At 44.9% G+C, this 14,861-nt stretch overlaps 1 protein-coding gene across 1 annotated transcript in view; it reads right to left on the bottom strand.

Annotated features, from left to right (window-relative positions):
• The window catches only part of plekhg5a (pleckstrin homology domain containing, family G (with RhoGef domain) member 5a), an 84,091-nt gene that overhangs the window by 54,304 nt on the left and 14,926 nt on the right, over nt 1-14,861 (bottom strand). The window lies entirely within an intron of this gene.

Genomic DNA, 14,861 nt, shown 5'->3' with positions numbered 1-14,861 from the left:
AGGTCAGTAATGCAGTGTTACTGAGGGTGACAGGGCAATAATGCAGTACCTTGTAGGTGACAGGACAGTAATGCAGTGTACTGAGAGTGATGGGACAGTTACACAGTTTACTGAAAGTGCTGAAGCAAAAATGCATTGGTGCAGGAACATTCCATGGGCAGGGCAGGAGGAGAGCCTTGTGTCAGTAATGGGCAGATAAGAGCTATGGATCATTGATGGACAGAAATCATTGATGGGTTAGTCATCGGTCAGTATACAAAGGTATGAGAGGTTTGTCAAAATACTTGTTCTGTTTGTGTGGGGACAAGAAACTGAGTCACATGATTCGCGAGACAGAGAGTCACTTGGCAATTCCAGTGAGTTAATTTGTCTTGTCTCGAACGTTCTGTGGCATATTGTTACAAAGCTTGTCAGCCCATTGAGATGAATGTTGTAGAACTCCCACCAGTATGCAGTGAGCCAAACAAGCTGCTCTGTAATTAAGACACAGCACAGTAGGCACTGTGTTTAATAAGAGCTCCCCACTTGGCAGCTCAGTTGCACGCATTGCAACAGATCTCTGTCAGTATCTCCCACACACCCTCCAAGAAAATATCTCACAATCCCTCCATTTAAAGGGACAGCACTCAGAATCCAACAACTACCTTGGGAGAAGAACAGATTATCAGTTCAATTATTGTATTGGATCCAAATCTGTTAACTTGAATAATCCAACAGAGAGGATCAATTGAAAATGAGAGACTGCCCAGACTCTACTTACAACCCCCATACTCAGTTTGTTAGAGGGAGAGACAGAAGGTGACCAAGAGACAGACTGGGTAGAAAAGCAAAAGTGACAGACAGGAAGCCAAATACAGTGAGAAACTGTGTGAGAACAGGAGTGAAAATAACACAGAGACAGCTAGAGACTGGGAGAGGCAAAATAAGAGCGAGAGTGAGGGGTAACAGAGTCGAGAGAGAAAGTGAATGGAGACAGAGTGAGACGCAAACAGACAGAGAAAGCAAGAAGCAGCAGACAGAAAAAGTAACTGGAAAATGCTGTCAATACAGTGTGGAGCTGGAGGAACACAGCAGGTCAGGCAGTATCAGAGGAACAGAAAAGTTGACATTTCGGATTTACACCCTTCATCATGACTGGTGAAAACCTGAAACATCAACTTGCCTGCTCCTCTGATGCTGCCTGACCTGCTGTGTTCCTTCACTTCCGCACTGTTTTGACTCTGACTCCAGCATCTTCGGTTCTTCCTATCTCCTAGTAACTGGAAAACACTCCTCTACATAATTTACAATAATGCACCTAATCTTGATGGATGTTATATTTCTGTGTAAATAAAAATATTACATATCTATTAAAAATCAGTTTAAAATGGTGTACAATCTCTGAAGTGTGCAATGTTTCTGCTCAATTAGTGTTTTTCAGAGTTTCTGTTGTTCTCTGAATGTGCAGATGTGGTTTATTACCCATCAGTGAGACAATAATGAGCAGTGACAGGTAGGTTAGTCAGCCTGATCCCAAGTGATGCCCCACCCATTTCCCTGCTTATTCTTGCAGTTTTAATTTCTCCATTAAGTGTCAAGAATATGAGGAATGTGGAGTGAAGTGACCCAGAAACGAGGTAGCTTTCATCAGACAGAGCTGTGTAAACTGAGAGGAGAGAGGGATTACAAGAGAAACAGTGCTGAGTAATGCTGGCCTGGAGAGGGTGAGGCCATGGTGTTAAAAACAGCAGCATCAGGACACATGGCACCAGGGTCCCTGTGAGTACAACACATGAACAGGAAACCAGAATCTTCCATTTGGCTCTTTTCCATTTTAAAACTCTGCTTAAATGAATTCCATCCTGGCCAGCTGACCCCAGACACTGTCAGGTTCTCACTCCCAAGGTCCAATCCACGTACAGTACAAGTGCAGACAGACAGCTAGTCAGTCAGAAAAGCAGACAAGCAGCAACAGACAAAAAGACATTAAGCAGACAGACAGAGCATGCATGGGCACATTTAGACCCATGCATGGAACAGACACACATGAGGATTCACAAGTATTAGTCTCCAGATGGATCAGCTGATACACTCCTGGAAAAATATTTAACACAAACTTGTTGGAGTCCATTTCTTAGCCAATCACAGGTTAAAATTCAAAAACAAATCAAATCATATCAAAATGTCGTGGGATGCTTTACCATTGTAGACTGATAGTGAGACTCGATCGTGAATCAATATCTCCAGAGTAGGAGGGACCCTGAACTCTGTGAGGGTTAGTGCCTTCAATGTCTCAATAATCAGGCAGTTCACTTGGGGTGGGGGGGGGGGGGGGTGGCGCTATCTGATGAAGCTGCCAGTGTATGACCTTTTCATGCCTGTGCTGTGTGGGATGGTCCATAATAATTTGTTATGCCTCAGAGCATGATCTCTGAATCAGTGATGACCAGACAAGATTTGATTATCCTCAGTTAGACCAGAATGTTTACAGGTAGAATTAGCCACTCCCCCCAAACAAATCAGCTCTGTGCCTCAGTAAGATCTTGGGTGATCTGAAAATCCTCAACTCAAACTTCCTCCTTTATCCCCGTAACCCTTCATTCCATTACTGAGTAAAAACTTGTCTATCTCAATCTCGAATATACTCAACAACACAATCTCAACAGTTCTCTATGGTAAGGAATTCCATAGATTCATTACCCTTTAAGAGAGGTAGTTCCTCCTTGTTTCTGTAAGGTAATCCCTTATTTTGAGATAATGCGTTCTGGTCCTAGACTCTTCTACAAGGGGAAACAACCTCGCTGCATCTCTCCTGTCAAGCCTCCTAGGAAATCTTTATGTTTCAATAGGTCTCCTCTCATTCTTCTTAACTCAGATGAGTAGAAGTCCAACTTACGTAAGCTCTTCTCATGAGAAAATCCCACTATACCTGGAATCTATCTAGTGGACTCTGTCTGGACTGCTTGCAATGCCAGTATATATTTCCTTTGATAAGGGGACTAAAACTGTTCTTAGTGTTCCAGGTGTGAAATGACTAGTGTCTTGCACAGTTTTAGCAAGAGTTCCATACTTTTATATTCCATTCCCTTTGAAAAGAAGGTCAACATTCCACTTGCCTTCACTATTACCCACTAAAACTGGATACTAGTTCTTTTGTGATTTGTGGATGAAGACTCCCAAGCCCTCTGGGCTGTAGTCTTTCCCCATTAAATAATATTCAGCTCCTCTATTCTTCCTGTCAAAGTGCATAACCTCACATTTTCTCTACATTATATTCCATCTGCCAAGTTTTTGACCACTCACCCTGTCTATATCCCTCTGTAGGCTCTGTGTGTTATCTTCCTCACTACTCTTTCCATTGATTTTTAACAGCATCTGCAAACTTGCCAATAGTGCATTCACCTCACTCATCTGAGTCATTAATAGATAGCTTAAATAATTGTGGACCCTGCACTGATCCTTGTGGGACTACTAGTTACAGGTTGCCATCTTGAAAATACTTCCTTTATCCAACTCTGTCATAGAATCCCTACAGTGCGGAAGCAGGCCAGTTGGCCCATCAAGTTCACACCAACCCTTTGAAGAGTATTCCACCCAGACCGTCCCCCACCCTAAAATCCTGCAATTCCCATGGCTAATCCACCTAGCCTGCACATCCCTGGGCACTATGTTCAATTTAGTGTGGCCAATCCACCTAACCTGCACATCTTTGGACTGCGGGAGGAAACCAGAGCACCTGCAGGAAACCTGCACAGACGTGGGAGAATGTACAAACTCCACACAGATAGTCGCCCCAGGCTGGAATCAAACCCAGGTCCCTGATGCTGTGAGGCAGAAGTGCTAATCACTGAGCCACCATGCCTCCTCTCTGTCTTCTGTTAGAAAGCCAATCCTCTATTCATACTAATATATTACCCTCACACCTTGTCCTTTTATCTTACCAAGGAGTCTTATGTACCTTATTGAATACCTTTTGGCAATTCAAATATGTTACATCCACTGGTTCTGCTTTATCTAACCTACTTGCTACCTTCTTAAAAGAAGTGTAATAAATTTTCAAGGCATAGTTTCCCCTTCATGAAGCCATGCTGACTCTGCTCGACTACATTATGTATTTCTAAATGCTTGATTGACTATTACACCCTTCATAATGGACTCCAACATTTTCCCAATGACAGAAATTAAGCCAAAACAAATAGTGCCTATATTTTTTTTGACCCCCTCTCTTCATAAGTGTGTAACGGCAGTCTTCCAATCCTCTGGGACTTCCCCAGAATCTAAGGATTCTTGGAAGATTATTACCAGTGCATCCACTAACTTTGGATCTAATTCCTTTAAAATCTCAGGATGCAGCCCATCAGATCCAGGGGATTTTTCAGTCTATGACTTTCCCTGATACTTTTAGTCTACTGATAGTTATTGTGTTTATTTTTCCCCACCTTTGGCCCCTTGATTGTTTCATATTTTTGGAATGCTATTAGTGACCTCTACCATGTAGATTGATGCAAACTATTTTTTCAATTCATCTGTCACTACCTGGTTCCCCATTATTATTTCCCAACTTTGTTCACTAAAAAGGACTTATGTTCACTTTGGCTTCTTTCTTCCTTTTTATATTCCGAAAGAAGCTCTTACAGTCAGTATTTATAGATTGTCCTCATAGTTTGTTTTCTCACTCTTTATTTTTCTTTTCATTATCTTTTGTTAGAATTTAAAACATTTCCAATCCTCTGGTTTACCACTAAACTTTGTCACATGATATGTTTTTTTTTCTTTCAATTTGATAATATCTTTAAATTCCCTGGTTAACCATGGATGGGTTGTCTCCTTCCTAGAAGTCTGCTTCCTCACTGAGATACACCTTTGCTATGAGTCATGAAATATTTTCTTAAATGTCTGGTGTTGTTTCTCAACCACCTTCTCTGATAATTTCTTTTCTCGGTCCACTCCAACTCTGCTCTCATCCATCTGTAATTGCCTTCATTTAAGTTTAGCACTGTCGTTTCCACCCACAGCAATGGTGTAATTACAATGACACAGGAGTAAGGAACAGTAGATGACCAAATATCCAGGTTTACCTAACTTGTCTTCTAACCTTCTGATGGTTCCTTGGTAAAATCCTAATGAAGTTGTTGACTAATCATAGAATCAATCTCCACAAAGAATTCTACAGCATGACGAGACTTAAGGTGAGGAAAACACCTGGTAGTAGACAGCTTTGATCCACCCAAGCAAGCAACATTTGACAACATAAGGAACAGAAGGATGCCCCTCATGCCTGCTGTTTAATAAGGACGGAAACAGACCCTTCGGTCTAACTTATCTGCATCGACTGAACATCCCAATCTGACCTAATCCCATTTGCCAGCATTTGGCCCACATCCCTTCCTAATCATATACCCATCCAATGCCTTTTATGTTGTAATTGTACCTGCCTCCACCACCTCCTCTGGCAGCTCGTTCCAGACATACACCACCCTCTGCATGAAAATGTTACCCTTCAGGTCCTTTTTAAATCTTTCCCCTCTCACCTTAAACTTATGCCCTCTAATTTTGGACTTCCCTATCTTGGGAAAAAGACCTTGGCTATTCACCCTATCTATGCCCCTCATGATTTTATAAACCTCTATAAGGTCACCACCGACCCCCAACAACCCCCCTCCCCCCAGCCTCCGACGCTTCAGGGAAAGTAACCTCAGCCTATTCAGCCTCTCCCTATAGCTCAAACCCTCCAATCCTGGCCACATCCTTGTAAATCTTTTCTGCAAGTTTAACAATATATTTCTTCTGGACTGACTCTTCATTAGAACTGTTAACAGCTAGGATAAAATGGTATTTTTCCTGAAGCTGAAGTTTGGATTGGGGTGGGGGAGTGGTAGAGAAGTGGTGATGGAGCACAGAGAGAGACAGAGAGACAGAGGCAGAGAGAGAGAGAGGTATGAAAGGGGTAGGTAAACAAGTAGATTAAGGATAGCAGGCCAGGAGAGAAGAAAAACTGAATAAATGATAATAAGAGCTAAGAGTGGGAGACAATGGATGAGCTGTACCAAATGCAACCCATATAATGTGATAATAGGCCTAGGAGTATTTGACAATGGGGACTGTGCTAAAAGCTACCCATATCATAACAGGACCAGGTGAAGGGTGGATAAAAAAACATGGAAGGATGGAGATAGCAGGAACTGCAGATGCTGGAGAATCTGAGATAACAAGGTGTAGAGCTGGATGAACACAGCAGGCCAAGCAGCATCAGAGGAGCAGGAAAGCTGACATTTCGGTCCTAGACCCTTCTTCAGAAATGGGGGAGGGGAAGGGCATTCTGAAATAAATAGGGAGCGAGGGGGAGGCTGATAGAAGATGGATAAAGGAGAAGATAGGTGGAGAGGAGACAGACAGGTCAAAGAGGCGGGGATGGAGCCAGTAAAGGTGAGTGTATATGGGGAGTTAGGGAGGGGATAGGTCAGTCCAGGGATGATGGACAGGTCAAGGGAACGGGATGAGGCTAGTAGGTAGGAGATGACGGTGGGGCTTGAGGTGGGAGGAAGGACAGGTTAGGGAGGCGGGGACAAGCTGGGCTTGTTTTGGGATGCGGTAGGGGAAGGGGAGATTTTGAAGCTTGTGAAGGCCACATTGCTACCATTGGGCTGCAGGGTTCCCAAGCGGAATATGAGGTGCTGTTCCTGCAACCTTCGGGTGGTATCGTTGTGGCACTGCAGGAGCCCCAGGATGGACATGTCGTCTGAGGAATGGGAGGGGGAGTTGAAATGGTTTGCGACTGGGAGGTGCAGTTGTTTAGTGCAAACCGAATGTAGGTGTTCCGCAAAGCGGTCCCCAAGTCTCCGCATGGTTTCCCCGATGTAGAGGAGGCCACAACAGGAACAGCGGATACAGTCCCACTTCCTACAGACAAAGTGGGTGGCCATGGGTACCCGCATGGGCCCAAGCTATGCCTGCCTCTTTGTAGGTTACGTGGAACAATCCCTCTTCCATAGCTACACTGGCCCTAAACCCCACCTCTTCCTCCGTGACATCGATGACTGTATCGGCACCGCCTCGTGCTCCCACGAGGAGCTCGAACAGTTCATCCACTTCACCAACACCTTCTACCCCCAACCTTAAGTTCACCTGGACCATCTCTGCTACCTCTCTCGCCTCCTGGACCTCTCTGTTTCCATCTCTGGCAAACACCTAGAAACCGATATCCATTTCAAGCCCACCGACTCCCACAGCTACCTAGAATACACCTCCTCCCACCCACCATCCTGCAAAAATGCCATCCCCTATTCCCAATTCCTTCGCCTCCGCCGCATCTACTCCCAGGATGAGGCATTCCACTCCCAAACATCTCACATGTCCTCGTTTTTCAAGGACCGCAACTTGCCCCCCTCAGTGGTCAAGAACGCCCTTGATCGTGTCTCCCGCATTTCCCGCAACTCATCCCTCACACCCCCTCCCCGCAATAACAATCAAAAAAGAATCCCCCTCATCCTCACGTACCACCCCACCAACCTCCGGATCCAACGCATCATCCTCCAACACTTCCGCCATCTGCAATCCGACCCCACCACCAAAGACATTTTTCCCTCCCCACCCTTATCTGCTTTCCGGAGGGACCACTCTCTCCGTGACTCCCTTGTCCGCTCCACACCCCTCCAGCCCCACCACACCCGGCACTTTTCCCTGCAACCGCAGGAAGTGCTACACGTACCCCTGCACCTCCCCCCTCCCCCCACATCCCAGGCCCCATGAAGACCTTCCACATCAAGCAGATGTTCACCTGCACATCTGCTAATGTGGTATACTGCATCCGCTGTACCCGGTGTGGCCTCCTCTACATCGGGGAAACCAAGTGGAGACTTGGGGACCGCTTTGCAGAACACCTATGCTCGGTTCGCACTAAACAACTGCACCTCCCAGTTGCGAACCATTTCAACTCGCCCTCCTATTCCTCAGATGAATGTCCATCCTGGGCCTCCTGCAGTGCCAGAACGATGCTACCCGAAGGTTGCAGGAACAGCACCTCATATTTTGCTTGGGAACCCTGCAGCCCAATGGTGTCAATGTGGACTTCACAAGCTTCAAAATCTCCCCTCCCCCAACCGCATCCCAAAACCAGTCCAGCTCGTCCCCGTCCCCTTGACTTGTCCATCCTCCCTGGACTGACCTATCCCCTCCCTAACTCTCCACCTACACTCACCTTTACTGGCTCCTTTGCTGCTGTGTTCATCCAGCTCTACACCTTGTTATCATGGAAGGATGGAATCAGGTTCTAAAGTTATGGAACTCGATGTTGAATTTGAGAGACTGCAGGGACTCCAAGCAAAAAAAATGAGACGATGTTCATTGAGCTTGCACTGAGGCTAACTGGAATGCTGCAGCAGGCCTGTGGCAGAAATGTTGGCATGGGAACACACTGGGTGTGTTCAAGTGGCAGACAACTGGAAGCTCAGGATCATTTTTGCAGACAGCACATAGGTGTTCTACAAAGTGGTCACTCAGTCTGCGTTTTGTCTCTCTGGTGTAAAGGAGACCACACTGAACAGCGAATGTGGTAGTCGAGATTGAGAGAAGTACAGGTATATCACTGCTTCACTTGGAAGTTCTGTCTGGGGCCGAGGAGGGAGAAGACAAATGGGCAGGTGTTACACCATCTGCAGTTTAATGGGAAGGTGCCCTGGGAGTGTGGAGAGGTGTTGGGAATGGAGGAGGAGTGGACCAGAGTGTCCCACAGGGAATGGTCCCTGCGGATTGCTGACAAGTGAGAGGAGGGGAATGCGTGTCTGGTAGTGGCATCCTGTTGAAGATGATGGAAATGGTGGCTTATGAGTCTGGTGGGGTGGTAAGTAAGGATTGGGGGAACCTTACGTTGTTTTGAAAGGGAAGGGAAGGGTGAGGGCAGAAATGCGAGAGATGGGTCAGACGCAGCTAAAGAGCAGAGAATCCTCGGTTAAGGAAAAAGGTGGACATTTCTGAGGCAAAAAGTGGCATTTTCAGAAACTGGGAGAATGGGATGGTGTCCTTACAGGAAGCAGTATGTGAGGATGAACAGTTGACGTAACTGTGGGAGTCAATTGGTTTGTAATGGATAATGGTGGCCAGCCTATCCTTAGAAATGGAAAAAGTGATGTCAAGGGAGGGAAGGAAGGAGTGAGGATGGACCAGGCAAAGGTGAAGGCAGGGTTAAAATTGGAAGCAAAATTGATAAATTTTTCCAGTTCGGAACGAGGGAGGGAAGCAGCACCAATGATGCCATCACATATTGGAGAAAGAGGAAAGGGTTGTGGGGTGGGCCTGCTATCCATTACCTCCGTGTTTACCTACCCTTTTCATATCTCTCTCTCTCTGGGCTCCATCCTTACCTATCTGCTCATTTCTCTCTCTCCCCTCCCCCTCCATTCTACTTTGTATTCAGTGTAAATACCACTATTTCCTAACTACTAACTGTTTTGAAACATTAACTCTGCTTTCTTCCCACAGATGCTGCCATTCCTTCTGAGTTTCATCAGCAACTTCTGTTTTTGTTTCAGATCTCTGACATCTGCAGTTCTTTGTTTTATTCCAGTAAGACTTGATGTTGAGTCTCAGAATTTCATCTGTTACCATGTCATGTCACAAATTACTCATATGCCAGAATACAAAATATTATTTACTGAAAGCAATTGATCTTTTAGTATTTGAATGAATTGACACTTAGAGCTTCCACAGCCCTCCATGTGACCTGGTTCCACTGATTGTTCTCTTGCTCATGAAGTATCATACAAGATACCAGCCCTGGGTTGGTATTGAGACCTTTCTCAGCAGCGGGACCAAATGTGGATGGGCTGCCCACTGAATGATGGTGGACATTCAATTTAAATTATTGAAGGTCCGACTAAAGAGGCTTTTCCGGCCCGCCAGCATCTTTCAGATGGGGTTACAACTCTCTGCTATCAAAGGCTACCAGCTTCATTGATGCAATCTCCCTTTGCCCATCCAGGCCATCATTGAATGTGAAGCCTCCACATCCCAAGAGGTCCAAAGATGTGCAGATTAGATGGATTGGCCATGCTAAATTGCCCATAGTACCCAGGGATCTTCAGGCTAGATGGATTCGCCATGGGAAATGCAGGGTTTCAGAGATAGGGTAGTGGGTGAGTCTGGGTGGGATGCTCTTCTGATGGTCAGTATGGAGTGAGTGGGCTGAATGGCCTACTTCCATACTATAGGGAGTCTATGATTCTATGAAGGTAATGTGGGAAGGGAAAGCTGTTCTAACTGGCCATTGAAGGGGCCTGGCTGCCTGACCCCTCTGATTTCAACTTTTATTTTTACATACTTCTCCATTCCCTCAATCTCTGAAAACCCTTAGCAATGGCCACATTTTTCAATGGGGCTGTGAAGCCCTCTGTTTGCTGCTAGTGGTACCAATGACAGTGCAATTACAGGTAATCAGTTCAGGATCCAATTGCTGGCAAGTGTACATTCAACTTGGTCCCAAAGACCACAGGAAAACCCCACTCATTTATTTCTACAAATCAGTTTTGAATTTACTTTCCTATCAATGCAGACCATATCTTCTAGTCCTTCTGGAGAAAGTAAATGTGTTTGTCATGCGCAACATTATGGAGTTAGTTTAGAACATATCCAATTTACATAATTTGCCCCACAGTTCTGAAGAAGTCATATTGGACTGAAAACATTAACTCCACTCTCCACAAATACTGCCAGATTGCTGGGTTTCTCCAGCAATTTTGCTTTTTATTTCAGATCTCTAGCATCCACAATCATTTGTTCTAACTTTGTCACTGAGGCTCAGAATCCAATCCCTCCATTCCCTTAATCATTCTTCCTCCAGTATCCTTTCAACAACTGCAAAATCTTTTCCATGTGATACACAGTACTCCAATTGCAGTCTCACAAATGATTAATAAAATGACAGGATTGCCTCACTGAGTCAGTGAATCCTTTCATACATCCTAACATCTGATTTTCAAAGATGAAGAGGCTGATAAAACCCATTATATTTCAGGCATATTTCAAAGGACAGTTGGTGCGTGTCAAAATCTGCAACTTTCTTTCTGTCCCATCATCTGGTCTTTATTGCTTGTTCCACCTCAGATCATAAACAGGGCAAGAACCCACGCAATAGCCACTGCTCATTGATAAGATAAGTGATGGCCCAACCACAATAAACAAGGGTTGTTTGTAATGTGCCATTATATTTTGTCGCAAGTTGCACAGATGTATTGCAGCAAGCAGCAAACCAACCCAAAGTTTACGAGGCAGATCCTCTGTACCTGACCTGCAGTCAGGATGACGATCAGACAAGCATTTGGTCTGGTTCTTATAGCAAACTACCTCATGTCAAATCCCATTCGTCACACTTTCTCTCACCTGCAATCATTCTTGGATAGCTTGTCATCGTGCACTTCAAAAACATAAATTAAAGCACAGGATGATTCAACAACTCCTGGTCAATCTTCAGCAGGGATAATGTACTGTTAGGGAACTGCAGACAAAACAAAACCTCTTCCTAGGCCTGAAGATCAGCCTCTCAATGATGCTCGAGGAGCTGATTAACTGCAGGACAGTGGCAGCGTCTGCAGCCTTCAATGCCAGCGGCTGTAAGCTAGAATGTGAAACCCAATCAGCTCTTTGAATGCATTGGTGCACCAGTAGCACAGATAACGTAAACGTTAGCCAGCAGTATTAGTCAGTCTTACGCAAACAGGGAGAGGAGGCACAACAGCAGATGTTCAATGTGATTTGTCAAGGGCTCACTATGGCTCGCAGAACAGGTGGAACAGATAATAACTCAAGCCAATCACACACAGACTCAGTAACTCCTCCCAGTCTGCTCACACAACCATCCCCAGCTTCACCGTTTACAGAAAGAGAAATAATCTCTGAATGGGAACCATCAAGCTGCAGAACAATTCATGTTTGTTTGATCTCAGGATCACAGGTTGGAAAAAAAACAGAAATTGTTGGAAAAGCTCAGCAGGTCCGGCAGCGTCTATGGAGAGAGAACAGAGTTAACATTTGGGGTCCAATGACCTTTCTTCAGTTCAGTTCTCTCCACAGATGTTGCCAGAACTGATCAGTTTCTTCAGCAATTTATGTTTTGGTTTCGGGTTTCCAACATCCACAGCTCTCTGGGTTTTATGCAGAGTTTTTGAGCAGGTAAAGGTACAGGTTGCCAATGGTCCAACCTGTAATAAAAAGGGAAAGGCCCGCAGAAACTGGAAATCAGAAACAAAAACAGAAATTGCTGAGTTTCCAAAGCTCTGCAATTCTCTACCTAAACCTCGTCTCCGCCTCATTGTGTTCACCTTTAAAAATGTTCTTTAAATCCCACTTCTTTGAGCAACTTTGGGGTTATCTGTCCTCATATCACTTTATGTGGTAATTATGTTTGATAAGCTGTATAAAACGTTGGTAAGGTCACATTTGGAGTACTGTGCACGATTCTAGTCGCCCTGCTATAGGAAGGATGCTATTAAACTGGAAAGGATGCAAAAAAGATATACAAGGATGTTAGTGAGACTGGAAGGAGAGGCTGGGTAGGCTGGGACAATTTTTTTTCCCTGGAGCATAGGAGGCCAATGGGTGACCTTAAAAAAGTTTATAAAATCACGAGGGGCATAGATAAAGTGAACAGACAAGGTCTTTTTTCCCAGGGTAGGGGAGTCCAAAACTAGAGGATATAAGTTTAAAAGGTATCTGAGGAGCATTGTTTTCACGCAGAGGACGGCGCATTAATGGAATGAGTTGTCAGAAGAAGTGTTAAAGGTAGGTACACTTGCAATATTTAAAAGATATTTGGACAAGTATGTGGATAGGAGAGGTTTAGAGCTATATGGGCCAAACACAGGCAAATGGGACTAGTTCAGTTTTGGAAACCTGGTCAGCATTGGACAAGTTTAGCCATGTTTTTCATGCTGTGTGACTCTATAACGCTCCTTCTGAAGCTGCTTCAGACACTTTCCTACGGTAAAAGCACTATATAAATGCATTTGTTGTTGAGCACAGGCCCAGCCAAGGCCAAATCTCCTCTTCCTTCTTGTTCCATGGGAAATCTTTTTCAGATTTCCAAAAGTTTGACTGAGTGGGAGTGGTGAGAAAGTTTCCTGAGGAGCAGATGTCCCTGTGGAGTGGCTGAATGTTACATCAGAAATTCTCATCACCAAACCACAATGGAGACTTTTCAGCTACCACTGACTGGAAGTGACCGGGGTCAACCAGAGGAAGAAACCCCCAACAGAAGCCTCGTGAGGTCACTGTAACAGCACATTTACGTCCTGCTGCTGAAAGTTCAGTATCCAGGCCTTGGGTACGAACCAGAGTGAGGTTAAAAGTCGTGCAGAACAGAAAGGACAGGCTTAAAAGGAGAGGGTAAGGGGAAATAATGCAGGGTGCAGTTCTCATCCTCTACTTCACAGGAGTAAGCAGAGAGAAACATCAATGTAAAATGCTTTGGTTAGCAGAAATATTACAGCCATGACCACAGCCTGAGGAGGCGAAGGTCAGGAGCTGCTGACGTCAGGTGCCTTGACGAAAGTATTTATGCAGTTTCATTTACTTCTCATCAGTGAGCACAGTCTCTCACTGTCTGCATGGAACAGTTGAAATCACAATTAAATTCCAAGGAAACATTACATAAATATTCTGCAAACTTTGTAATGACAAGCATACAAATCTGCAATTAAGGATAGGAACATCATTTGGGACTAGAGACAGCAACAATCCCAGAGTTCCTCCAGATCATTGAGCAGTGGTGACAATTGAAAACCTCCTGTGTTTTGTACTAGTTTCATGGAATCACACTGAGAATCTGTGGTATTTACAACGCATCCCGTAACAGCACATCCATACAGTCCAGTCACTCAAAGTAACTCAGTCCATCCCGAAGTATTGTTTCTCATCATGAATAAGAGGCCACTGGATAGATGGAGTGTGACACAAAGTCACCTGGAGAGGTCAGGATCTTTGACAAGGCAAAAAAAGTGACCTGTCCCAGGAACAGAGTGACCTGAAGGATGAGAGTGGCCTGTCCCTGGTTATTGGAGGACAGTGACTGACTGTGGTAGTAGGAGAGCAACAGGTCCTGGATCAATGCAAGGGAAGAAGGACCAGCTCATGGGAGAGTGAACTGCCTCGGCTCAATAGCACTCTATCTTTTCCGGTGGGATCAAACCATAGCAGGACCAAAACACACAGGTGGCAATTCAAGTTAGCTAAAGCAAAGTGTCAAAACTGCACGATTGTGCTCTCTACTTAGGGTTCGCTAAAGCTGAGAGTGACCAGAGGTAAAGATATGACAGCATTCCCCTGTCCAACCTTCCAATCCCAGTTTGGGGCCTACTCTCACTCTCTAATGCCCACCTCAGCTCCTAATCCCATCCTCTGACCCTCACCTCCTCCCTACACTCCAATCTTTGATCCCATCCTCACTATACGGCCCAAGTGGCACTAGGTCCTTTTGACTCAGTTCCAGTGGAGGCACAGTTAAGTTGCTCTCAATGATGTGGTATCCACTGCTTCAGTTAAAGTTGTTTCTATTATAAATACCCAGAGCTCAGCCAAGAGCAGGAGCCTCTGAATCACAGGCCAGAGCTGTGAGGACACAGAGTCCATTCATCTATTTTATTGGAGGTGGCTGAATATCACAAAGTGCAGGAGGAGTTGATGTATTTGAGAGGAAAACACTGCTCATTGTTGTTCTGCTAACTTGCCTAAGCTGGATAGTTAACCCTTTCATATGCTGAGCTGTTGAGCAGAGAAGCTTATTCTGTGAATTAATGCAGCGTTCACAACCTACTAATTTGAAATGGTGGAACTCACCATGGGCAGTTACTCACCATGGGCAGTTACTCACCAAGGGCAGTTACTCACCATGGGCA

This window comes from Rhincodon typus, chromosome 31, assembly GCF_021869965.1.
Source record: "Rhincodon typus isolate 14 chromosome 31, sRhiTyp1.1, whole genome shotgun sequence".
In the NCBI taxonomy this organism is placed as follows: Eukaryota; Metazoa; Chordata; class Chondrichthyes; order Orectolobiformes; family Rhincodontidae; genus Rhincodon; species Rhincodon typus.
This window is presented reverse-complemented; position numbering and strand designations above follow the sequence as displayed.